General features: G+C 47.4%; 1 pseudogene; it reads left to right on the top strand.

Annotated features, from left to right (window-relative positions):
- The first annotated feature begins 19584 nt into the window (after positions 1-19584).
- On the top strand, positions 19585-27238 carry LOC149369764 (uncharacterized; annotated as a pseudogene).
- Positions 27239-27975: the final 737 nt, after the last annotated feature.

Below are 27975 nucleotides of genomic sequence, written 5' to 3'. Positions count from 1 at the left end.
CCTCTGTGACGTCACTGTACAACTCGGCGTTTCGAAACCGAAACCGAAAATCGTTCACCTAAAAATGCTATAATAAATTATTCACTGTGAATATATGAATCTGAGTGTGTATCATGCTTCCTGGAGCCATAAGAAACGTTTGAAACTAAGAACGCGCGAACCACAAATTTGGTGTCTCCACCCCTTTAAGACAGAGCCCCGTCTGCCCTATACAGTATTTTCCGCAGGACAGGGGAACGATGTAGGCCACTCCCAAGGCGCATTTGACTAAGGCTTCTTGATGTTTCTTCTTGCAACCGCGCTCAACCTCCCCGCAGGTACGGGGGCATAGTTTAGAAAGAAGGACCTAATCTTTCTTCGGTCCTAACGGCAGTCACGGAAACTCTCCTAAAGAAGCTTGGGCCCCGACGAACGATGGCTGCCTGTAACTGCAGTGTTGTTCTAGAACACTGCAGCTGTAAGTGAACGCGCGAGGGCCAAACCCGAGATGATGCCTTACGTTCATGAAGTTTCCCATAACCTCGAAACAGTGCCCAGAAGGTACAACGGGCCGCTTGTTTTCTCGGCGCCAAATAAGTTGGCTAAACTATGCCCCCGTACCTGCAGGGAGGTTGAGCGCGGTTGCAAGAAGAAACATCAAGAAGCCTTCGTCAACTGCGCCTTGGGAGTGGCCTACATCGTTCCCCTGTCCCGCGGAAAATGCTGTGTAGGGCAGACGGGGCTCTGTCTTGTTGATCTTTTAAGGGAGCATGCTCTAAACATAACACAGCAAGATAAACTCGCGAATTTAGTTTCGCATGTTCTGACGTGCAAGTGCGAGCCCCGCTTTAAAGGGTCACCGCGACAATTTCCTCGGTACCAGTTAAAATCATTGAATAGATTCGCCATGCTTTCCAGAGACCAGAGCAAAAAGAATTATTGAAATCGGAGCACGCAAACGAAAGTTATTCCACTCTGAAAATTCAAAATGAAAAGCTCAGGCGAAAACGCATTTCACTCGCCCATTTCACTCACCCAGTACTGAGATTGGGCGCTACCAATCAGAACCCCGCCTAGCGCACACGCAGCGGAAGCGTGCATGCAGTTGTTGCTTTGTCGGGGCTGGAGACAGCCGCGCATTTTGGCAGCGTCTTCCCCCCGTGTACGCGGCGCCATAGTCAGGGCAGGGGTGACTAATAACAAAGGAAGCTCCCCGAAGTTTCTTTTTTAGTCGGAGTGGAAGGCTGTCGGCAGTAGCCCCCCTCCTCCCCAAACTCGACTCCCTCCTGTCCGGCCTTTCTCTTCACAATTTTGGGTAAGGTGTGTCGAGTGGCTTTTTCTTCGCTGCCGTCTTCGTATGGTCACGGCCGGTCTCGATGGGCGCGCTTTCTGGTTTGAGCCAACGTTTTTTGAACAGCGCTGTCCGCCACGAAGGTTTGAAGCGGAATGGAAAGTGTCGCCCCTAGCTGTATTCTTCTGAAACCATCGCGGGTCGCTGCGCACCGCGGCGGTGGCGCCCCGGCGAGGGTCAACATCGAGGACAAATGATGCACCACGTGGGGCTAAAGTCACTGAAGTGACTTTAGCGGGGGTATGCATGCAGCGCCGCCTTTCTTATGGCGCGCGCATTTGATTGTAAACCACAACAGCGGTCACACGTGCTTCTGTCACAACGTTTGCCACCTCGCCAAGCTGCGCACTCCGCACCCATCGTTTGGGAAAACAGCAATGGATTTTATAATTAACGGCAAGAGGCATCATCTGGCAATGTCTGCGGAAGAGGTCCAAGAAGGCATGGCGAGTAAGTATTTGTTTTGAGTATGCACGCAGTCAAACATTTTTAGCAGCGTGGTGTGCTTCCGCGTTTCGTTGCCATCGGATCGTGGCAGCAGTAAACATTAGCATCAGAGTCGAGGGTTGGACGGAAACCCGTCTGGTCGGGGGTGTACATGATTGGAGCAATGATTGGAGCATAGATTGGAGCAATGCGCGCATTTTAAAAACCGAAAAGGATCTCAAAAGCCGCCTATATCTGGAATCATTAATCATTCAGACAACCGACCACACTCTTAATCGCACTGACGTGGCACTTCCTAGTGCATACGCCCGCTGCCTAGGGCACATTTTAAAGCATAAATAGCCAGCCTTTTCACGTCTGTACCTTTTTGTGAACAAGGCACCCGTGTGGGAGCCGAAACCTCGTTTAAAGTGTTCATTTTTATTTTGGTCGGTGTTCTGCCTTCTTCATTAGCATCAGAGTAATTCTGCGTATTATACCGCGACGCTTTACAGATCCGCCAAAGCTTCAGGCGCTGTTGGAATCAATCACCGGCGAGGCAAGCCGCTATGCGAAAGCCGACGCTCAGAGTGCAGTGGCAAGGCCCTCGATGCTGACACGCGCCACCTTGCCTACTGTCCCTGGTGAGTATTTTGTTTCTTAGATTTTGGAAGCTTTAGTTTTTAGCATAGTCCGTTTCCGCGCTCCGCTGCAGCGGATCGTGGTAGCAGTAAATATGAAGTACTCCTAAGATATCTACTGCAACGTTTTACAGATCCCTCAAAGCTTCAGGCACTGCTCGAGTCTTCCACCAGTGAGGCAGGCCGAAATTCAAGAACCGACGCCCAGAGTCCAGTGGCAGGACCCTCGAGGCTTACGAGCACCACCTTGACTACCAACCCTGGCAAGTGTTTTTTTAGTCTTTATTATGCAGTAAGCTGTGTTGACTAATGCAGGGAAAATGTGGACCATCACGAAATACATACCGCAGAAAGCAACAATGGAACCATAATTAACAGCTATGTATCGTACATTATCACATTCATATCATTCCCTGGTCATTGTTCATTTCTTGTACAATTTCTGTTCCTGGCAGTGAACCATTCGTTAACATTAACAGACCTGCTTAAATTTCTTTCCTTATAGCAAGCACCGATGAAAGAAATGAGCAGGGCATCAAAATTCCTGGCCAATTTTCAAGCGAATGGACTGAAGGTGAAACGAAGGTTCTTTTGGACAAATACTATGAATACCTTAGCCAAGTGGGGCCAATGAAAAGGTTCAGAAATAAAAAGGCCATGTGGGCTGAAATAGCACTAGACATAGATACAGAAACAGGGAACTTCAAAACAGGAGAACAGTGCCACAACAGGTTCAAGACCATCAAGAAACGGCGCTCTGAAGGAAAAAAGCACAATGGTACATCAGGATCTCAACCAGTTCAAATTCCATTCGATGATGAATTGGCAAAATTAAACAATTGATGACAGCTTTGAACCTGAGCTGTTGAGAGGGTCAGGGAGGGTTGAATATAGGGAGCAACAAAATGACAGTGTTCCATCAAAAAGGCCTAAACTGTCCATCCCAGAAATGATGTGGAAGATTCATTAAGACCGAGAAGAGCAGCGGGAGCGACGACACAAGGAGAAGCTAGAGTTGTTGAAACATCTACTGGGATCACCAAATGAGGCAACAGTGTCAACACCTTCTTCAAGCCCTTAATGCGATTTATCCTTGGTTTAAAAAATAAAGGCTGCATTTGGGACAACACATAGAGGAGGGGCAGGATGAGCACTCATCTAGTTCTCCTTTCAGATGAGTCTTGCTCCTTGTGCAGTTTTCCTTGCTTACTCTTCACGCTTTAGCTCATTGTGCAATAAATATTGCATTGTGCAATAAACATGATCGTTGCATTATACATCATAATATAAGAACATAGTATTCGTCAAGCACAGCTTGTATATCTTTGTGCTCTTGGTATCACTTAATAAACATATTCATATTTTGTCAGTGTTCACGACTGCTATATGTTATTGTGTCCAGCTACTGCTGGCAGCGAACAAACAACAGCGATTCGAAGTAAGATGAACAAGATTCACTTTAATATCAGTTATATACAACAACATACATATAAACACAATGTACTTACAAGGATTCGGAAAAAGGCAATGAAAAAAACGTGGCAACAAGGAAAGCAGGGAAATTCAAAATACTGATACTGACAACATTAGTAGAGTATTATTAAAAGGGAAAAAGGAAAGACAAATTAAGTACTATTTTTTGGCTTGATGAATGATCTGCAGATACTGAACAATTTGGCGTCGTTTCTGTTCCCCCAGCTGTTTCATTATTCTTTCTGCCTTCGTGTCTGTAGAGGCCAGCACTGCTCTGGGGTCAGGCTTGTTGGCACTTCTAATAGAATGGTCTTCATAATCAAGGCCATCATCTCCTGCTTCAATGCATATATTATGTAGAACACAGCAGGCAAGGATAAACAATGTTGCCTTTTTTACTGACCAAAATTCTCGAAGCATAAGCTGTCTAAACCGACCTTTTAAAAGACCAAATGCATTTTCGATGCGCACACGTGTTTGGCTAAGGCGCAAGTTATAGATAATACATTCAGGAGTCAAGGAACCATAATCCCTGAATGGGGTCAACAAGTACTCTCTTAGGGGGTACGCAGCATCACCAAGTATATGGTATTTGTTTTCACAAACTTCGGAAAGTTTGCCCAAAGCAAAACAACGCTTAAATGCTTCTGCATCATGTGTCTTGCCTGTGTGGCCAAGAAACACATCAATAAATTTGCGGTCTGTACTGCAGATGGCTTGCACGCCATAAGACTTTTTTGTCGTGCCTATTTACATATGTCGAGGCTATTTTCCCAGCTGGGCACCTTGTCTCAATGTAGGTCCCATCGATGCATCCCAGAACATTTGGGAAACCTGAAATCTGAAGTCAGTGATTTTTAAAGAAAATAATGTAAACTTTTTAGTTACGTCAATAAAATGCTAAAATACCAAAATTACCTGTTCTTGTACTCACAGTATGCAAACTAAAGCCACTAAAAAATACTTAAAGTAATATGGTATGTCCATCACACAATTATGAGTATGTGTCTTAGCTATATAAAGAGAAGTGCTTACAACAAATGCAAAAAAAACCTCGGTGAAAAAAACATCACACAGAAAAAGAGCCATCTCTCTGTGCGATGTTTTTTGGCGCCGAGTCTTTTTGTGGAAATACACACCAACTAGCCCCCGAGCATGTATTACAACAAAAGCAGTGAAAGACTAAAAAGTGGACACGAAAACTCTCCCATTCAGCTTATTGGTTTTGGCTAAAACTAAAACGCACAGGAAAACACAACATATAAAAATCGTGCACTTGGAGCACAATTCAGTGTTGATCAATCCTAAATGACAGAGTAAATGACATTACCATACTACAAGCCCAACAAAATTAGTTTTGCTTAACGACAGCACTGTAGCCTTACCTCTTCGAACCTGGCGCTGACAGATATTTTTGCTTCAGCTGTATCGGGGAAGCGCATGACATCCGCGCTGATGGAGTCCAAGTAGCCTGCTACACGGTCGATTATGCCGTGGAGTGTGCTTTCTGCCATTCCAAATATGATGGCGACCGCTCTTTCACTAGTTTTGTTCCCCGCATACCTGACGAAGCAAAGCCACTTATTACGCACACAATCGTGGTTACTCAAAAACATATCGGTGTAAGCTATACGTACCAAAGAAATGAAAGGATGTGCTCCTCAGCCGTCTTCTGTGGGTAAGGACCCCGTGGTGCTTTGAGTAGAAGCACGACTTTTCATAGTTGTCAATCATGTTATAGCACACGCTCCTGCTGACTCGAAAATGCTTTCGGAACTGCAAGTAAATCCCACATTTCACATGTTAAAGGCCATGCACATAGCTATGTACACCAAGCAGTGAAATGTAAACAGACACTCACTCCGGTGTCGTCGAGGCGCCTGACGACCCGATCAACGAACTGATCAACTTTCGGGTGTTCATCGCCGTTTTTAGGTTGTATCAGGTCGATTATCGTGTCATCTTCGCTATCAGATGAACTTGACAGCAGTTCATCAATAGCAGCAACCATCCGTAATTTCTGCTCCATCGCGTGAGTCTGTGGGCAGACACGAGCAGAACAGCAGGATACGGGTAAAGGCGGCTTGTCCGCAGCACGCGTCCCGCAATGCTTGCCGGGATCGCCCCCTTGCGAACCGCCGATTTTCCGGGTGCGAGTCGGGCAGCGTATTTGCCCATCCTAGTCGATACAACCATAGCCTCGCTCCAGGGTGGAGTGCGCTTATCACGACACATTCATTTTGAACTTTTTATCGCAAGCGCACGATTTATTATAATAAAATAAGGCAAAACACATTTATTAATTGCGTGTATTAACTACAAGGCAAAGTCTTAAAATAAATCGTCACGTTTCCCATGACGACGCTCGCGCTTATGAACGCTAGAAAATGAAAATGGCGGCGTCCAGAGTGTGCCGTCTTGGCGGCTGCGATAAAGTGAGCTTTAGCTGCAACGCATCCTGTTTACGCCCTCTTCAGTTGTGCTAGTTACCCGCGTGCTACTGACTACAAGCACGAAAAGGTGAGCACTTGCAAGAATGACAGTACGAGAATTCGACTGTCTCGCTCGCGAGCCTGACGTTACCGCAAGACTGCCTGCATAACAGCCAGCGTACTGCTGTGCTAGTTTCTGATGCATGGAAGGCATGTAATGTCTGCATTTTCGCTAATCCAGTGCACGTATGTATGTTCGACAGTCCGTGTACTTTTCGCCTTGGTATCAATAAAGAGCGAGCATGTATTCTGTGTGCTGCTGTCGTTTCGAGAAGTGGCCTCGGGCTAACGAATGATAGGTAGTACCTTTTCAAGGACTGAGCCCCTTAATTCATCTGGATCGCCGTTTACTTTGTCTAGTAAACACCCCTCTCCTAAAGTATGACGTTTACAACACAGAGTTAATATACTGACGCTTACAAGAATGACAGTACGAAAGTTTGACTTATTGCGCCAAGGAAACTCCCGGTTTCGGGCCTGACGTTGACACATCCTGCATAACAGCAAGGACACTACTGTGCTCGGTTTTAATGCATAGAAAGCATTTAACGCTTTCATTTCGCTTGCGCAGTGCGCGTAATGTTAGTCAGTTGGGCGGACGGACTGTTCACCTGGAAAGAGCACAGAATATTACTGACGCGCACACCGGCCGAACGCCGTTCGACCACTGTGGCGAGTGTGAAGTCGCTGCCTACATGGTTATTGATATGATAAGGGTGGGGCTGGATGAACAAAGGAAAGGCGTACTAAACAATAAGCTAGCCCCTAAGAGAGCCAATAAAAGTGTTTACTGACAGTGTTTGGCGTGTTTGCATGTTGTGCGTGGCAACACAGTACAACACACTGGACTGTACTGCTTGTATATCCACCATCAGGGCGTCAAGTCCTTCAAGGCAGCGCAATGCTCCCAGCTTTTCCCCTAATGTAATTCATACAATGTACTTACGTGTTCTTTACACTCTTCCATTAATATTTTCGACCAAGTATAATACACATACCAGGGGTTCTGTGCGGAACTGCCCAATATGGTGCTTGCTACATGTGTCACTCTGTTAGTCGACAGAGTCATGTTTCCAACAAGTAGTATCCACACCATCTGTGAATATGACATTCGAAGTTGCGATGCCTTACTGCTGTACCTGCTAGTACACCTCTGCAGCTCAAGGATCATTTGCTTGTTAGATAGCCGTTGGGACAATTGTTGTCAATGCCAGTTCATTATGCTGGCTGAAAAGTGCTGTCAGAGCTCCCACATCACTGAATAGCCTTTTGTGATAGTGAGTGACTTCCTATCATTTCAGCTTCCAAGCACTCTATGCAAGCAGAGTGAAAAATTCAGTGGGCACGTCACTGCAGACTGAAAAAAAAAACAAAAATTATCACTGCAGCATTGTGCTATTTTAGATTACCTTTTGTAGCTTTATTGCTAGTGGAGGTACAACCATATCTACATGCAGAATTACTAAGGATGTAGAAATATTTAGCATGATCTAAAAGATACATTAGAATATGAAGCAATAAAGTACCACAAAACAAACACATCTATGTGAAAGTCTACCGACAAACTAGGCAACAGTACAAGAAAAGAATACTGCAAAAGATGGGCACAGTGCCGGCAAACATTTAGGTTCCTCAGCATTTGGTTGGGACCTAAGGTGCAGCTTCATTATGATGGACTAGGAGTTTATTCTCCAGGTACATGTCCACATCACGGCTCAATACGCTCAAAGACTGCATCCTGGATAATTTCACACTGGTGCAAATTGCACAACCAATGGCTATGGCCTACAGCAATTTGAGAAGATGCAAGCATTATACTGTGCTGCACGACTGCTGCAGCCGAGCAGCATACAATTACCCCCAAGTAATGGGTACTTACTCTTGCCGCAGCTGGTCTCATCTGCCTTCAGCGCACTGCCTAATTTGTGGGAAGGTGCAGATTTTTCATAATGCAGCTTAACTGTCAGCATGGCGACAACATGGCTATGTTCACTGCCACACCTGCAGCAGCACGGCTAATGCTGTCTGCTTTTGCCAGATCCTATGTAACCACAACTCAATAACGCTGCATAAAGAGATGAATTGTCCTCCTTCATGTCATGCGCTGAAGTGTCTATCTATGGTGTCTTGAGCACTTCAAGTGCCACTACAGAACTAGCAAGAAGGATCTAGTGCATGTTCAATTGTTGCCACTGCTGCTGCCTGTGAAGTTACGATTTTTGCAAAGCCATGGCAAAAGCCTGCATTTCAGAATGTTTGATTGTATATTCACTGTTTAGATGTATCGTTCTTGGCAAAAGTAACGAAGCAATGAGTTTTGTTTCTGAGCCTATAGCGGAGCACTTATGGCACCCCCTAAGCTAATCCTCAACAAAGTAAGCAGAGCCCCTTTGTTCAGCTCACCTTTCGAGCCTATTTCATCTTCAGCAGTGCCGCAAGGGCTCCATTATATGGCTGAGAAGCAAACCCTTCTGTCTACTTTTCACAGAGGCGGTGGTACACCTGTAGAGGAACTAGTGTTTAATAGCCTTGAAAGGGAACAGTAGTTTACGATAGGCAGCGAGGTGTTGGAAGCATAGGTCAGCAGACTCACATTCAGATCATGATCCGAGTCATCAGTGTTGTGCCGGCGCTCATATTTCGCTGGCTGGCCTCTCTGGAAACAAGCGCTGCGCGCCCGCCGTCGCTCAAAGCAGGCTAGACTCTCTCGGACATGTCGCGACGTGCAGCGTGACTCATCCAGCCACGCCGGCGCCGACACGGACCCTTCCTCCTTCCCTCCTCTCCGTCGGTGCGGGCTCCTCCGACGCGTCATCGGCCGTCGCCCCTCGACCATTGGTCTCATTTGAACGGTGGCCAGTGATTGGAGGATTTGAACGGCTGGCTGCCGTAACCGTTACCAGCGGCTATAAAAACGGAGCTGCGCTGAACCCGCGCAGCAGACGGGCAGCAGAAGAGCCATCACGCTGGAGCTACGCTCGCCGCCGGGGCCGCCCTTCTTCTGTGTGCCTGCCCGTGGTGCTCTTGACTCTTGTATCATGTAAAAGCCCTTGTACATACTGTACATAAACGTCCTTATTACTCACCGTCGCCTCGACCGTTCCTTGGCTCGGACTCCCAGTCCCAACATCAGTCTGGGCTCAGGATCAGATCATGTTCCTATTTTTTTTCCCTCCTCGTTTGCTAATTTATGTTTACTTGCTGCCACAGCCAAGGATGCTTGAAGGTGAGGAGGCTTGGTGACATCTGATGGCTACCGAAGAAGAGGATTTCACGGAAGCGAGGCAGACAGCGTTTTGTCCCTTCCCCTTTACTAGTTTACGCGGCTGCAGGTGTGGTGATGAACCACGCGAGGATGTGTCGGAAGCTTCCATCAAGTTCCACACTGTTGCTGCATGGGAGTCTCTTGTCATGCGTCTTGGTCGGCTCAGGGGCATGCCGCTTGTGATGAGTGAGACCAGGTTTGTCTTGAGTCGAAATCAGTGAATGAGCCCAAATGAGTCATGAGTCAATATGAGTGAGTTCAGATGAGTCATGGGACGAAATAAGGGTGTGAGTTCGGATGAGTTGCGAGTCTAAACTGAGCACAAATATAGCGAGAGTCAGTGAGTCATGAGTTGCAATGAGTGGCTGTTCAGGTGAGTCAGAAGTTGAGGTGTAAATGAGTTTGAGTTCATGAGTTAGAGAGAGCCCAGGCCTATGCTTGTGTGAATCAGAGTAAGCCCATAGGTTGACCAAACTCTTGTGAGTGAGCCTGAGTGAGCAGTTGTGATTTTGCCGAGGTATGGTTGGAAGTGGCAAGGAAATACATCCACTTGGGGCAGGTAGTGACTGCATATCCAGATCATGAGAGTGAAATAACTACGAGAACAAGAATGATGTCATGTACATTTGGCAGGTACTCTCAAAATCATGAATGACAATTTACGAATATCCCTCGAGAGAAACATATATAACAGCCGCATCTGGAGGATAACAAAAAAAGGTCCAACTTAAATTGACGACAATGCAGTGAGCTGTGGAAAGGAAAATGATAGTTGTAATGTTAAGAGACGGGAAGAGAGCAAAGTGGATCAGGAAACAAAGCAAGTTCATGACATCCTAGTCAAAACCAAGAAAAACAAATGGATGTGGGCCGGGCATATAATGTGAAGGAACGATAATCAGTGGACATTAAGAGTAACAGGCTGGATTCCAAGAGAAGCTAAATGTAACAGGAAGTGGCAGAAAGGTAGGTGGGTAGATGAGATTAGGAAGTTTGTCTGGATGGGATGGCTGCAGCTAGCATAGAACAGAACTGGGATATTTGGAGAGGTATAAGAAAGGCCTTTGTCCTGCAATGGGCATTGTCAAGCTGATGACGACGCTGACAACACATCTCCACACAGTACTCATTAATGTTGCATTTCACTTACCTTTCGCCGTAGCACAGATGCAGTTTGAAGGTGCTCTCACTGCGCAGTTCCCAAAAGGTATCTTTTGTGACAACTCTCCAGCAGCAAGAGCAATGCACACACAAAGGACTGCTTTGAGTCAGCATCGGCTCTTTTCAAATTCAACTTTTATTAGAGAATTTTTTTGTCTATGCATTTCACATAAACTTCTGCATTGTCAGTCAGGCGAACAACTGTAACAGTATAGCATAAAGGCACATGGAAAGTTCAGGTTGACAAAAAGAGGTGCCTGCATTCAGTAAGGCAGCAAGGTCAGTGAATGTTCCTAAAGGTAAACCTGCCACTAGCACAACAGCATGGGAGGCAGCATAAGAAACCCCTGTGCAACTGACAGTTTCTTCAGCATGGTCAGCAATGTCACCAAAAATCAGCAAGAGATTACACAATGGAATTACAGGGGGCTCTCTATAAAGTTGGGGAAATTAAACCAAAGTTATTATAAGGCCAGCTGCATTCCCGATGCAAGAACAGAATCGACTCGTACTATCGCGGGATATATTCGGTATCAGTGCCCTTCCATTTATGATAAACAAGCAAAAGCAGCGACAGAAATACCCGGAAAAGCTGCTGTATACACTAAGGCCAACATTCTCCGAACACTGCTTGACTTGAACAAGTGGTGCAATAGTCAGCAAGAAGTAGTTGCGGTACTCATGCGGCCAAGCAAATCATCACTGATATTAAAGCCCCTTCAAACTCGACCCACAAACACTGTGACCAGTCTTGGATGGGTCAAAGGCAATGGTCATTCATGTCCTGGAGCACCAATACTACCAGGTGGAGACATTAACACTCTGTACACTGCTTGGGGATATAATTATGACTCAAAAAGAGATGATGAAATTTACACTGTCATCACAAAGCTGTAGTTTACAATGCAGAATCACCCCACAAACACATGCACCAGATCTGATGTGGTGGAAGGGTCACGGTACAGTGCAGTTGGAGGCAGAATTGGATGCACGGGGTAGTGACACCACTCATGCTAGAATAGGTTCTAATTTGGCACAAATGAGGACGATTTGAAGGAAAGTTTCTGTAGCGCATTGGGATGGTGTACGGCAAGATATTCGAACCCACACCATATACTCTTGCGGCCACCTTACGAACGGTTCTCAAGAAACACACGCTTCATAATGACAGTGAACGGAGATCAGACAACTCATGATTTTCACTTTCTACAACTTTGGACACGTCGAAAACAGGCGGAGATACACACTGGTCGGCATCCTGAGGGCATGCAAAGAAAGACAGCCATCAACCAAGTGTTGGATCAGGCAATGGCATAGTGAAACGCAACTGGCTTATAAGAGGTGCAGCAATGGTTTCTATCGTCTAGGACAGGAACGACCAACAGGACTTTCAAAGGCATGGAAAGGGGGCAGAAAATCAGAGATCATGCTGCTGTGAGAGTACTTGGCTCACCCTGCAGCTCACGTCAGAGGAGTTAACAGCTCATGCAGCAGTCCTTTTCTTTCCTAAGCTTGCACAGTCTCCAGAACTACCCCCGACAAAGGACACGGTTGACAAGGCAGGGATAACATCAACATTTACGAAACCAGAGTTATTGGCTGCTACAGAAGGAGCAAGTGGGAGAACTACAGCAGGACATGTCTATTTTCCTTAATAAGTCCTTAAGAACTTAGGAGGAGACACTACTGATGGCCTTCTGGGTGTAATAAATGAGGTTTGTCAAAGAGACTAGACTGGAAACATTCAGCCGTGGTCCCAATACCAAAAGCTGCAAAATATCCCACAAGCACATAATAATTATGGCCTATCTTGCTGACACAATATGTAAAATCCATTTAAAGATGAATGCCATGTGCCTATCATGGTGGTTCCTATTAAGCCTAGGCATGGAAATTGGGTTGGCTATACTGGTTGAAGAGGTCATACTTGCATCGCCCTACAGCCAACTTGTACGCTCTGTGGCAGCTACAAAAGTGGTGAAAACATATGACAACGTGTCACATGCTAAGAACTTGGAGACCATGAAATATGTGGGTCTTCTCCTATCTTACAGGTCACCAAAGTAGTACATAACCTGCTTAAGGACAGGACATTCTCTATCAGGCTCAATGGAGAACAAATCGGTAATATACCTCAAATAGAGCTCAAAAAGCTTTACTAAATAGAGGAGTGTCACAAGGTTCAGTTTTAAACCTCTTACTTTTGAATATCACGTTGAAAGGCTACAGGTGCAGTTCATGATTTGTGCAGACGATGTCACAGTTTGGTTCACTCATAACCATACACCATATACAATAGACCATATTCACGCTATCAATCAGGTGATATAAAAATGCGCAGAATATAACCAGCCCCTACATATAGCCTTTATTGATTACGAGAAACCGTTCGACTCAGTAGAAACCTCAGCAGTCATTGCGGAATCAGGGTGTAGAAGAGGGTTATGTGAAAATATTGGGAGATATAATTTATAACGATTGCACAGCTACCATAGTTCTCCATAAAGCCAGCAATAAAATTCCAATACGGAAAGGTGTCAGGCAGGGAGACGCGATCTCGCCTATGCTATTCACTGCCTGTTTACAGCAGGTATTCTGGGGCCTAGAATGGGAACAGGTGGGGATAAGAGTTAATGCAGAATACCTAAGTAATCTGCGATTCGCTGATGACATTGCCTTGCTAAGTCAATCAGGACATGAACTGTGAAGCATGGTCAATGAATTAGACAGGCAGAGCAGAATAGTGGGGCTAAAAATTAACAAGCAGAATACCAAAGTAATATTCAACAGTCTAGCAAGAGAACAGCAGTTCGCAATTGGTGGCGAGGTGCTGGAAGTAGTAAGAGAATATGTCTATTTAGGGCAGGTACAGTATAGACCTTTGCAGTAAGGGCTCCCTGGGCGCTGCCATATTGTTCACTGGACTGTCGTGAGCACCCCTCGCTAGCACGGTGGAAGCGGCGGCGGAACCGGTTTCCGACAGTCCAGAGAGGAGGCTTTTCGACAACTCCCTCGCCCGATGCAAAAGTCTATACAGCTGATCCGGATCATGACAGGGAAATAACTAGAAGAATAACAATGGGTTGGAGCACATATGGCAGGTTCTCTCAGATCATGAATGGAAGTTTACCAATATCCCTCAAGAGAAAAGTATACAACAGCTGTATCTTACCGGTACTCTGTTAAGGCGGAGGCTTGGGCAAGTTGGTACATCATATGTAAGTAAAACAGCGCTAGACAAGGGACGAAGCGCCTTGTGCTGTGTTGTTCTTCCTTCGTCCCGTGTCTAGCGCTGTTTTACTTACCGGTACTCACTTATGGGGCAGAAACGTGGAGGCTAACAAAGAGGGTCCAGCTTAAAGCTACGGAAGAAAAATGATAGGCGTAACGCTATGAGTTCGGAAGCGGGCGGAGTGGGCGAGAGAACAAACGCGGGTTAATGACATCCTAGTCGAAATCAAGAGGAAGAAATGAACTTGGGCAGGGCATTTAATGCGAAGGCAAGATAACCGGTGATCCTTAAGGGTAACGGAGTGGATTCCAAGAGAGGGCAAGTGTAGCAGGGGGCAGCAGAAAGTTAGGTGGGTGGATGAAATTAAGAAATTTGCGGGAATACGGTGGCTGCAACTGGCGAAGGACAGGGATAATTGGAGAGACATGGGAGAGGCCTTTTCCCTGCAGTTGGCGTAGTCAAGCTGATGATGATAATAACCAGCTTGAGAGACAAAACCTGCACGTACAAGAAGCCTTAAAGACACGGGAAGAGTATGCCTGCTAAGCAGGCCTGGAAGCCACCAGAAACAAAAGTCAAGCTACATTCATGCGGCTGACAAAAATTAAAGACAGCAATTGGCAACTAAAAGAGTTCGAAATGAGGCATCACAAGAGGCAGATGTGCTGAGAGTCCTTGGACTAGACAATCATAAGTATGGGAAAGGAACCCAATGGTGCCATAACACGTAAATAGCAACAGCAACTTTTGTACACCTGATCAAACATATATAACCTTGGGGAGCAGGAGCCTGAACAGAGATGGCCAGATGTTTTGTACGATCGGTGCTTCAACCCTGTCTACTATATCAGGCTCAGTTATAATGACTAAGGGGACAGTGGGTGGCATTGGAAACAATATGCAATGCAAGCTATCATGGCCTTGCCAAAACATCCAAATTCTTCAGAAACATGCAAGCCTTAACACATTGGCTGAACTAATTGAACAGCTAGAGGCAGCAAGAAATCTAAAGTGAAAGTATGTTATACCCATAGCGTCTCTGTACAATGAGGAGACAGTTCAAACAGTGATGATGGCAGACGCCCCCTCCATGGGAATACATGACGATAACCACAAACAAGACAATTAAGTCTTGTCACAAAGAGAAGCCAACAACTCGAACCCTGGTCGGTGTATGTCCGGGAACATGCATAGCATATAAGGATGTTTGGTCAAAGAAGAGGGCGATAGAACAGCAGCTACCAGCCCGACACACAGAGCCAAACATACATCATAGATACATATCGGGCCACCGACCCACTTGTCATGGAGCCATACACAGCATGCGATGCTATGGAGGCCATAAATGACATAGTGTGTATAACAGAAGCTCATATTTACACAGACTCCTAGTGGCCTTAAAACAACTAAATAGAGTGACAAGGGCACTAAGCGTAACTTGGGCGATATCTCAATAAGCAAACAAAAAACGCATCCGGATACAGTGGACAAAAGAAGGCATCGTGGGTGGGTACAGCTGAAGTTGCTGAGAATGTTGACAGAGGACAGCAGACACAATCATACACCAAGTCCGGAACACTAATGGATCCCCTGCCTGCCAAAATCAGGCGGCGGCATTGCAAGTGAAAAACCCCCGGAGAAGCAGCCTGTGTGGGCCACCTAGATCACATGACCTCGTGGTGTCATCACAACTGGCCCATTCAATTGTGAGCACACACTGCAGGTGGCAGTTAAATTAATCACTAGTTGCTTGGGAAGAGCAGCCTGGGTCGCCCAAGCACCACCGGCGACAGCACGTGCCATTGCAGGGCTGTTTGCCGTGTCTCGAGTGTTTTCTTCCCTATGTGGTTGCCTTTTTTTGTGCTGCAGTTATGTCCAAGCTAAGCAACCAATTTTCCCAAAAGCTCGTTTTACTAAACCACCAGGAGTAGTATAGGACCCCCAGGAATCTATGAATGTAAAGTAAGGAATGATCAACTGCACATATATTAGCGTTAACCCATTAATGCAATTGCATCATACCCTTAAGGTGCAATTTTTTGATGCGCGCTCAGCTATTCCCATCTTAACATCTCTTTTAAGAAAAAACACAGGATTCCTGCATGTACTTTCTCCCTCTCTCACATACATAATCGGACAAGTGGCCCTCAGAAAGATAAGGGCTAGGGCCGCACTTCCCCTGTCAGCGACATGCCGATGGAGTTCTGAAGACAACACAGGACCCAGCACTAGCCCAAAGTGTCCCATGCCACCCGCAGAGGTGGATATTAGCCACCTGCTGTAGACCTGTGCAAGGACAAGGGCTTCAAGGACTTGTACATTACAAGAAGTGCAACTTACAGCCAGAAAGGAGGAAGAGCTCTTCAAGTGCCTGACCGACGATAATAACACCTGCAGCCTGCTCAGGTTGCTGAATGAAAATAGCCTATATGGCTTTTTATAGTACAAAGCCTGCCAAAATTATGCATTATGGTAAGTGTTCGAATTAAAGGAACTTCAACAGTGATATGACATTCTTCAGTTCCCCATCAATGCTGTGCTTCCAACAATGTCAATTTTTCGAGTTTTGACTCCTCGCGAAGCTTTTCGTAATTTCCATCATGGTTTCATACACCTTATAGTCATTGATCAGCATGTTTTGCATGCCTAGTAATCCTACTGGGCCAAGAATAAATCGATTAGATGATAGCCTGCGGCAATGCCAATAGCTTTTTTTTTTTAATATAGTACCCTCAGGGTGAAAGTAAACAGCAGAGTGAGGGGGCTGCTAATTATTAGTACACATCTCGAATAACATAGAACGATGGGACTGCCTTAAATCGGGTTAGTATTTAGAAATCGCACTGGGTGTGGTCATTATAAGCTATTAAGATTATTTCTACCAAGGCAAGTCCTGGAGAGGCAGATGCCTTTCCATACAAACCGGCAGTTCGTTTGCGTTTGTTACTGATCGTCAATCGCACCGTCACACAACACTACGGTGCTTAGGAGATCGCGTTGCTCTTTAAAGTTGTTTATTTGCTCGCTGTGAACTACAATCTCCGCAGCTACAGAAAATGCATCGCATACGAAGCGTCTTATTTTCCAGCAGCTGTACGCTATACTCACCTTGGCAGTGGGATGCACTCCGTTTTCCGTCCGCACACATCGCAATAGGCGTCAGTGCCCTAACTTCACGATTACATTCATGGCATACGTCGACTGACCGCACTTACGTTGACTCCAATCAGCTTTACCTCGACAAGAGTTACAAACCGTAAGAGAATATCCTTCAACATTGTCATTCGTCTGCCACGGACACTGTATGTACTGTACGCGTACTTTTACAACGGCTGCAGTGCAAGCCGCCATTCCCTTGCGAAACGTCGAAAACATTCTAGCTTCTGTATAGCTAGCCTCGTTTATCACGGCACTTCTAAAAAAAAGGCAGCGCTGTTAACGTGTCGAAAACAAGCACACAGCGCTCATCGAAACACCAGCACACACAAACGAAACAGACACGCTCAACGTTCACAGTCGCGTTTGTAAATGTAAACAAACATGGGTCATGGGTGCTGATGATGATGGTAGCCCAAAGCGCTTCCGGTATCATAGGCGCGGCGTTTGAAAAAATTCGCGCCGGTGCAGACGACGCGTGTCGCACCGGTTTTGATAAGACAGCGCGGCAAGCGAAGCATTCCGCGCAGTGCTCGATAAGGCACCGGTGCAGGTGACTCGGCAGATTTTTTCCTCAACATTTAGTTCAACTCTAGCATATAAAGGAGGCTATGACTCTAGTTATTCCCTTTCTTTAAAGAGCTTATTCCCATTAAGCCATGCAGTCTGTTTGGCAAATAATGCATACTTGGAGGTGGACTTTTCAATTTAAACAAGAAAAATAAAAGATAAAAGTACACCAATCTCAGTTTTCGAAATCCGGATTTAACTGAAAGAAGTCAGTATTTCTGGTATGCAAGCCATGGCTTGTTGAATGTGGGTTACGCTCAGCAAAAGTTAAGAATAACTAACTAGGGAAGCCAGGGGAATGACGAGAAATGGCAGTGCTGAATAAGCAGCGCAGTTTTGAAATTTGAGGTATTGCTCCTCTAGCTTACATGCCTCTGCAGACCGGGAAGCATCACCTCCCCACCACCTTCTGGCTAAGCACTCTTTGTTCGCTATCATCACCTGCCCATAGAAGTTAGTCAGTTAGGTATCGAACCAACTGTATGTCGAACACTAACATGAAACTGTGCATGGGCTTCATGGAAAGGTGGCTACTGTGACGACTGAACGACAGTTCCGTAGCTGCCATCAACACACAGACCACATGATGCCCTGCCCTAGCGCTCACAGCAGCGCAACAGCCACGATAACACAACACCTAGTTCGTAGAATTAAACTTCCACCCCGTTTTTGTCTGCCGGCAGTCTCGTTTAACTTGAGTTACTCTCTTAATGATGGGAGCAATTTTTTCTACAAGTTTCTATAAGTAACTTTTGATCACGCAGAATTGCTACAATAAGCCACCGAAGAAAGCCAGTATTTTATTCGTCGGAAATTATACTTGCCAAAGAAATAAAAGAATTTTCCATTCTGAAATAACAGCTGAAAAAGGTCCGCCGAATTTACAAAAAATAAAAGCTGAAAAGTCCAACCCCCTATGTATACGCCAGCAACACAAAAGATAGCCGACAGTTTCATATGTGATTGCACCACTGCTTACAGTCTGAGGCATGGTAGGTTACCTTATTTCTCTCAACGTCACATTTTACAGCGCTAGCTGTGCAATAGTCTGTTTCTGCAATTTTCAACATGCTGATAGGTCACTTGTGCACACTGGATTAGCGAACATGCATAATACAGTAACGTTGCAGTTTGGGCATGTTGGTATGACATGACATGGAAGTTTCAGCACACAACCAGACAAGGATGGTGAAGGAAGACAGAAGCACATGAGCACTCGCATTTTCCTGTCTTTCTTCATAGTTCTCGTCTGGTTGTGCACTGACGCTTTCATATCGTGCATTATACAAGCAGATTGACCCTTGCACATCCCCCATAACTCACAACACTGGTCTAGCACCATGACAGCACTCTGCATAATACCCCCCCCCCCTTCTGCCACAGCTTACCATTTCATTAGAAGCCAGTCCATAAAAATGTTTTCACAAAGTCCAGTAAATGTCATTTTTTTATTTTACTTTCTTTCTTTAACTTCCTACACTACTGTACGTACCATATTAAAAGTGCAATGATGAGTACATACTTCATTATGTTTTGTATAGCAGGTATGATAGTTTGACCACTTCAAGAAGCGTGGAGAATGCAAGCAATTTCTAAGAAATACCGTGTTCCACACCTTATCCTTACTGGCATTGCAGCGGGCTTACAAAGATTTCCAAATTTAACAGACTATCTACCCGCACTGGGCGGTCAACAGTTAACATAGTAAAGGTACTTTGAGGGTATCTTCTTAGGACATGTTCTGAGAAAGCACACCCTTAGTGATTGCAGAGTAGTAATCTACCACTTTAAGGTAACTTCAAAGTGTCCTCAGTGTCCATTTGAAATGCACTTAGGCGATGAAGTGTGGATACCATGTGGGCCAAAAATTACTTTTCACAGCCAGTCCTTGGCTGTGAGTACATCCTGACTATACAGAACAAACATGCACACTAACAAGGAGCCACACAGCACCTGTTCTCATGGGATGTACAGTGATGGTGTGCTGCAGTAAGATTCAATTGGCATTTGCATAGTATATAGATATACAGACTTTATATCCATGTTCGCAGGGGTAGGGTTGCCGTAGCTGGCGCAGGACAGGGTTAATAGGAGAAATATGGAAGAGGCCTTTGTCATGCAGTGGCCATAGTCAGGCTGATGATGATGATGATGATGCAAAGTTGACCTCTTCAACATGGCAAGTTATAATTATTCGCAATTCGATTTCAGGTTCTCTATGCAGTCAGCAAGGATGAACTGGAGGCAGCCAAAGAAGCACTTCTGACCATTTGCCACCAGGGCTACATCAAGCGAGTGTACAAGTTCCTTGACCAGGAGGAGGAGTGGGTGCTTTTCCATCGGCAGGCAATTGTCACAAGAGGGCACAATACGAACAATTACTCGGAGGCCTCTATTAGGATACTTAAAGACATAGTGTCACAAAATTCGGCGCATTTTAGGAACAAACAAAGAAAACCGCCGCGCGCACGGCGTCTCGCCGGCGCGAGCCCGACGGGGGTGAGGGAAAGCCCCGCCGAGCGCGTGCCTCTCTCTCCACCGCCGCGGCGTGCGCCGAGGAGATGAGTCATCCCCGCCGATTATTCTCGAACATGCGAGTCGGTTCTACGGCTGACGGGGGGAAAGGGCGTAGCCTTCCGTGCACTAAGACATGTCCCCCTCGCCCGTCGGCGTCGGCGCCGCTCAAGAACACGCTCGAAACTTCGAGATGCGACCCCCGACCTCTGACCAATGGGGACGCGCGGCCGGTGAGAAGAGGAAAGGGAGACAGCACTGCCAATATTGCGTGTATGTGCGCGCCTACTTTGGCGCATACAACAAACAGACGTGAGCGAGCCTATAAAAGAAGGACGCTGAAAGCTATCAGTCAGTCCGGACCGCCGTTTAAGCTTCGGAGAAGCGCGCCCGTTCGACTCCCGGGGAAAACACCACTCGGCCAGCCACGGACCAACGAGGCAACGTTCGCCAGTCTGCGGGACGGCATCGTCATGGAACTGGTCGTCGGACTGCCGCAGTGCCCGGTGAACAAATTGTGTTTTGTTTGTTTACCTCTCTCTCTTGTGTTAGTGCACTTTAGGTGCAATATTGCCTTTGAATTGTATTCTCTCTCGAGTTAACTTTGCACGAGTTGCATTGTGTTGCTAATCACTTTGTCTTTGTACTAGTGTTTGTGAAACCCTCTGTATCGTCTCAATTGCTGTATAAACTTTGTTTTGTTTTGTGAACCTTTGGCTCCGACCCATTCTCTGGCTTGCGACCAGCGAAAGCTGGGCACCGAACGCCCAAAAACCTTTGTCACTTGGTGGCTGGTCTCCGCTGAGCTTGCCACGCTGAGTCGAGGGCATCTCCTTCGAGTCCGAGACCGCTACCCCCACACGCTCTAAGGGTGTCTGGGACCTTCCCACTAAAAGTGCGCGAAGTGTGGGTGACAATATATTCTGGCGTCCGCGACAGGACGTTTGGTGTTTGTAAGCACAGAGAACGGAGAAAGAGTCGGAAAGTGTTTACGAAGAGGTAGTAAACGAGCGTTATCAGCAGAGCGATATCGTGAGGTGCCGCGCTGATGCGGTTAGTGAGGTTCACCGTGGAGAGGTATTAGTTGCCTTGAATGTAGAGTTCGGTCTCCAAAGATGAGCTTCAAGGAGCTAAAGGAGCTAATAGAGGCTGGTCTCCAGATGGGGATGACCGGAGCCGAACTTCGAGAATGGGTGGACCAGGAAAGAGAGAGGGCTCGAGAAGAGAGAGAGAAAGAAAGACAGCGCGCTAGAGAAGCCGCTGAGAAAGAGAGGCAAAAGAAAAGAGAAGAAGAACAGAGAGAACGGAAAAGGCGCGAAGAAGCGGCCGAAAGAGCTTTTGAAAAAGAAATGGCAATCATTCAGAAGAAGCTTGCCGAAATTCGGCGTTCGAGGAGCGTCAGAGATCCAGTGGAGCTTAACCCCGGAGAGGCCGGGTGGAAGACTAACGAGTCTAATTTGTTGACAACCACGGAAGAGGTTGTAACTAGCTCCACTAGTGAGAGTGTGGTTGTGGAACAGCCTGTTCCTGCAACTAAAACCACAGAGAGTGAAGAACAGACCAGAGTGTCCCTTCCTCAGGAAACTGATTGTGTAGCTACTGCTGAGGTAGTAGGCACTGAAGTAAAGGCCAACCTGACGCTTCCGTCGGAGGTCATCTTAGGGCAGTCGCCTGAAGATGAGGAACAAAGCTGGAGTTCCAGCGAGAAGTCAGTGGGGTGCTCAACTGACTTTGGCAGTAGTGACCGTGAGGAAGAGCGGTCAAATTTCGAACAGAACGAAAGCTCCGACGCAGTAATAGCTGAGAGCGCACTCAGGGACAACCTGGAAACCATTCCGAGAGAACCCTCGAGCAGCGAGGAGGGCTTTCCCGAAGGTGAAGGCGAGGAAATTTGTGCCTCTGAGGAAGGAGAATGTGCAGCACAGAGAATCGAGCCCCACTGCACTAAAATTGACGAGCTCAGGAAAGTATCAGAGAAAGCTGAGGAAGCAACACTGAGCGAAATTGAGGAGAATGAGTCATCAGCGGCTAATGAGCCATGCTCAGAATGCCCCTCACAAGGAAGGCTCCAAAATAACAAAAAGGATTTGGAAGAAGAAAGCTCAGCCCTCGAAGAACAAAAGAGAGCTGAACCAGTGGTTTCATCGCGAGAGCCCGTCTCGGATGATGCAAGTGAAAACGAACCGGGCGTGCTCCGTAGAAGAGATTGGAAGAAGGAAAAAAGAAAGAGGAATGAGTCGAACACCACCAAAGCACGTGAAGCAGAAAAGCAGAAGCCCTGGAGAAAATTCAGGAAGAAAATGGGAAGGGACAGAACCAAGCTGAAGACAGCCGCGCCGAATGCAAGCGAGCTGCCCGAACATCGCAGCAAAGTCAGAAAGAAGCTCAGAGGAACGAGCCCAGCGTTCAGTAAGGACTCCTTGTGGAGGCGCAAAAGAAAACAGAAGAGCGCACGCCGAGAAGGAGAACACGAGGAGCGGAGCCGTCATGAGCGAACTGGCGTAAAATTTGTTCGCAACAGACGCGCTAGTCGCAGGAAAAGAGGAAGTGTTCGAAGCATGAACCGATGCACAGAGAGCAGTACGAACAGGAAGCTGGGCCAAAACAGCGTTCGGAAGAAAAGCCTCAGAATAAGGCGGAAGAAGAGTCGAACCCGCGACAGGAAGAAAAGCCACAGCCGCTTCCGAAAGGGAATTAAAAGAGCGACTGTAAGCTTGAAGCAAGCAGTAATTCTCCGAGCCCGCTCGGTAGGCCAAACTTGGAAGTTTAGGCGAAAGTGTGCCTTGTATTTGTGTGCTCCATGTTTATAGCCTTGTGTTAATGTTGTGCCCAATCGCGGCGTGTTTTTTGTAAACACTGCATTGAAGTGTGTATGTGAAAGCATCAAGGTATTGATGTATGTATTTTGGCATACGCCACTGACTTTGTGAGCGCATGCATGGGCGCGCGAATTTTGTGTTTTGTGAATATTGTTACACAATATTCTTAAAGGAAGGGGCAGTGTCACAAAATTCGGCGCATTTTAGGAACAAACAAAGAAAACCGCCGCGCGCACGGCGTCTCGCCGGCGCGAGCCCGACGGGGGTGACGGAAAGCCCCGCCGAGCGCGTGCCTCTCTCTCCACCGCCGCGGCGTGCGCCGAGGAGATGAGTCATCCCCGCCGATTATTCTCGAACATGCGAGTCGGTTCTACGGCTGACGGGGGGAAAGGGCGTAGCCTTCCGTGCACTAAGACACGTCCCCCTCGCCCGTCGGCGTCGGCGCCGCTCAAGAACACGCTCGAAACTTCGAGATGCGACCCCCGACCTCTGACCAATGGGGACGCGCGGCCGGTGAGAAGAGGAAAGGGAGACAGCACTGCCAATATTGCGTGTATGTGCGCGCCTACTTTGGCGCATACAACAAACAGACGTGAGCGAGCCTATAAAAGAAGGACGCTGAAAGCTATCAGTCAGTCCGGACCGCCGTTTAAGCTTCGGAGAAGCGCGCCCGTTCGACTCCCGGGGAAAACACCACTCGGCCAGCCACGGACCAACGAGGCAACGTTCGCCAGTCTGCGGGACGGCATCGTCATGGAACTGGTCGTCGGACTGCCGCAGTGCCCGGTGAACAAATTGTGTTTTGTTTGTTTACCTCTCTCTCTTGTGTTAGTGCACTTTAGGTGCAATATTGCCTTTGAATTGTATTCTCTCTCGAGTTAACTTTGCACGAGTTGCATTGTGTTGCTAATCACTTTGTCTTTGTACTAGTGTTTGTGAAACCCTCTGTATCGTCTCAATTGCTGTATAAACTTTGCTTTGTTTTGTGAGCCTTTGGCTCCGACCCATTCTCTGGCTTGCGACCAGCGAAAGCTGGGCACCGAACGCCCAAAAACCTTTGTCACTTGGTGGCTGGTCTCCGCTGAGCTTGCCACGCTGAGTCGAGGGCATCTCCTTCGAGTCCGAGACCGCTACCCCCACACGCTCTAAGGGTGTCTGGGACCTTCCCACTAAAAGTGCGCGAAGTGTGGGTGACACATAGTCCTCAGCAGGACCAAGGCATACAATGCTGTGGCCCTTGTTGAAAGTATAACGACAACATGGGAAAAATACTTTGAGATGAAACTTCTCCGGTATGCCCATCAAAGGGCAGGAAAACACCCAACCAGTTGTGAGCAGCTGCTAAAAACCATGCCAGAAGTACCAAAGGAGACATCACTCCAAAAGGAGAGAATGTCTTCTCTGTTCCAAGTTCTTCTGGAACGCACCACTATGAAGTGCGCACTGATGTTGGTCCTTGCAGCTGTTGGGCAGGCAACCAAGGTGCCTTCTGCAAGCATCAAGCAGTTGTGCAGAAGGCCTTTGGTGGCCTTTTTCCAAACAGCCCACAGCTGACAACTGCAGACTGCATTCTTCTAGCACAGCTAGCACTTGGGGACAGATGCCCTCCACGAGCCTTCTTTGAACCCCTCCAACCAACCCAGCAAGCAGAAATGCTCCCTCCTCCTCTCACAGCAACAGATGACCACACCTACAGCCAGAAAAGCCAAGTGTGCGCCTCCAGTGGCCAACTTCTGATGGAGGTCGAGCAAGACCACTACGAGGCACCAGAAGCACCACAAGATAAAGCTGGTGTTGCCAGTGGCCAGCTTTTATCAGGAGTGGCTTCATGCAGCACAACTCATGAGGTATATTGGGGTACTTTTTTACATCTCATTCAATGCTTGCATCAAATATGGCAAGTGAGACATGAGAAATGCTATGATGGGAAGGCTTGCATGCTTGAAAATGATACTGGAGTAGTGGCCTAGTGATTTGAGCATCTGCCTCACATGCGAGAGGTGCGCGGTTCAAACCCCAGTGCCATCAGGTAGTCACTAATGATACAGTGCGTACAAGCTTCCCCCTGGCCTGGTGCCCGGCTTCTTCGGTTTGGTTTCGGTGTGGTTTTAAGGGGTTTAACGTCCCAAAGCGACTCAGGCTATGAGGGACGCCATAGTGAAGGGCTTCTTTAGGGTGAAATGCTTGAAAAATGGGTCTTTGACCCCACTTTGACAAGATGAAAACAGCTTATGCCTTGGCGTTCTTTGGCCACAGATGCCCTTGTGCCGCAAAAATTCACCATCAGCATTTTTAAAATGCTAGGTGCATTCTATACAGATATATAGGTGCTTCACAAAGGCAGCACTTTGTGGTAATGTCCCTTGTTGGTACAGGTAAAAATGTAAGCACTGAGTGAGTATTCACTTCTATTCAAATATCATGCAGGAACGTGAAGAAGCATGTGAGGCCCTGGAGCAGGCCATACGCAAGGTCCACGCTTTAGCCGACAACTCATTTCCTTGCCGCTCTTTTTCCTTTTTTCCCCTTTGTTCCCCTCCCCAAGTGTAGGGTAGCCAACTGGGCATCGCCTGGTTAACCTCCCTGCCTTTCCGTCGTTTTCTCTCTCTCTCTCTCTTAGCCGACTGGAGCCCTTCTTATTTGTCACTCGTGAGACTTAGCTGCTGGAGTGAGAAGCGTCAGTACCAGAAGCGGGGCCTGATGCTTCGGCTCAAGGCAGCAGCGAGAGTGGACAGGCGAAGTGGCAGAAGGATAAAGGTTCAGCCAACGAGCCTGGCACGCCGGCGACCTGGACTCACAAGAGGTTCAAGGCGTGTCCCTGCTGGTCGGCCACCCAAAACAGCAACAAGCAAGAAGGCGAAACGTGGCCACACGTTAAGCAAAAATGTGCACGACAATGTGCCGAGTGCAAGGCTGTATTAAATGTATACTTCAGCAAGTGATGCACTGCATAATTTGTCGCATTGACAAAAGACACATGCAGCATGATAACAGACAATGCACACTGTGCATTTTTCATTTTAACTTTGTTAAGTGGTGCAATGCTTAATTTTTATGTTGACGAAGACAGGCACGGAAAGAAAATGGATGACACACACACATTTTTGTGCTAAGTGTGCAATTCTTTTACTTTATTTTAGTTCGTGTTCTGCTGGCATAAAAATTCAGCAGTAAACCATTTACCAAAGTTAAGGTGAAGAATACACAATGTGTGTTGTCTGTTATCATGCTGTATGTGTCGTTCTTTGTCACTGCAACAAATTATGCTGCACACCATTTACTGACGTCAAGATTGTAGCGCCACCGCTTCTGCTTGCGCTACAAAGAAGAGCTTGGCGAGCATGAGCAGAACAGAACAGGTTACGCACCCGGCTCAAATGGCAGCCATCATCTTCAACTTTTCAAGGCTTGCACAAACTGCCTTCATCCATAGAATGGCATCACCAAGAATAAACGTGGCCGCACCGCATCTGGTACCACTGTGTGCCACATAGTTGGTGACCCAGGACAGCCTGAACGCCCTCTCAACCAGCGCACTGCAGCTGTACCTCCGAGTTCCTGCCTCGCCACGGGCCTACCACAAGATGAGTGGCGCCCGATCCTGCCCCGCGACCTGTCCTGAGTGCAGCTGTGGCCACTCTGCCTGCACAGCCCCGTTGTATGCTTCGCACAAGTGGAGGCCCAGCTATACGTGAACGGTGTGTCGTCCCAGATTTGGCGGTTCCTCCTCGTCGAGTGGAAGCTACCCGCCAACATCTTTGACCAGCTCAACCTTCCACCGTCGGACGGCCACCTGTTCAATGGACTGAAGGAAGCATTTTTCCGTGTATACGGTGTTACACTCCACCACCTCGCTGCCAGCACTCCGCCGCATAGTGTGGCAACGGAAGCAAATAAGGCTGCAAGCATCTGTCCGACAGCAGCTCCAGTTCAGCCTTCCTCGTACACTCCTGTGAGTACTCACGCTACTGCCAGCTGAGGTACCACTCACCAAGCGCCCCATCTCTTTGACTGGCTCTTCGACCTGTGGATCCCCATCGCCTTCCCCACGCAGTTCGTTGGCAGCTCCGTCCCTGCCTTCCAGCGCAGCCCCCTCTGCCTCCTGCCGCCAGCCACACGCACCCTCAACGCTGCCCAGTTGCGCCAACAACCTGCTTAAATCGCGCCACACCACTGGCTATACATCGGACGCTGCAAACAATGCCTGTGCCACCATGACAGCTGAGACAACCACAGTAGCTCCTGTTCTCCGCGAGGCATCGAGACACCACCGTGCGTCGCATCCACAGCAGCCGGCGGCGGCTGCAGCATCTCTTCCAGCCAATTGTGGCCATGCCGTCTCAGACTCCGACTTTGCTTTCACTGACTATGCTGCGGCCGGTGCAGCGTCAGCTCTCATCACTGCGGCCGGCCTTGATAAGTCGCTTACCCCAGCACCATCTCCGCTGCTTGCTACACTTCAGTGCTTGAGAGCCAAAATTGAATAAAGTGAGCTGTTTCCTGTACTGCCGTATTGTACGCAACAGTCACGTATGAGAGGATCTCGTCCCAAGTTTTATGCTGGACGTCTAGGTACATTGCGAGCATGTCTGTTATAGTTTTGTAGAGTCGCTTGGTGAGCTCATTTGACTGTGGGTGGTAGGCAGTAGTCTTGCGATGGCTCATGACTCAACTTGAACACCTCGTGCATGAGCGGCACTGTGAAAGCCGTTCCTCGATTGGTGATTACGTAGGACGGGGTGCCGTGTCATAAAACAATGCAGTGCATGAAGAACTGTGCTACTTCAGACGATGTGCCACATGGCACCGCCTTGGTTTCCGCATAGCGTGTCAGGTAGTCTGTCGTGACAATTATCCACTTATTGCTGGCCGATGATACAGGGAATGGGCCCAGAA

This window comes from Amblyomma mixtum, chromosome 1, assembly GCF_055824585.1.
Source record: "Amblyomma mixtum isolate Tamu chromosome 1, ASM5582458v1, whole genome shotgun sequence".
Classification (NCBI taxonomy): domain Eukaryota; kingdom Metazoa; phylum Arthropoda; class Arachnida; order Ixodida; family Ixodidae; genus Amblyomma; species Amblyomma mixtum.
This window is presented reverse-complemented; position numbering and strand designations above follow the sequence as displayed.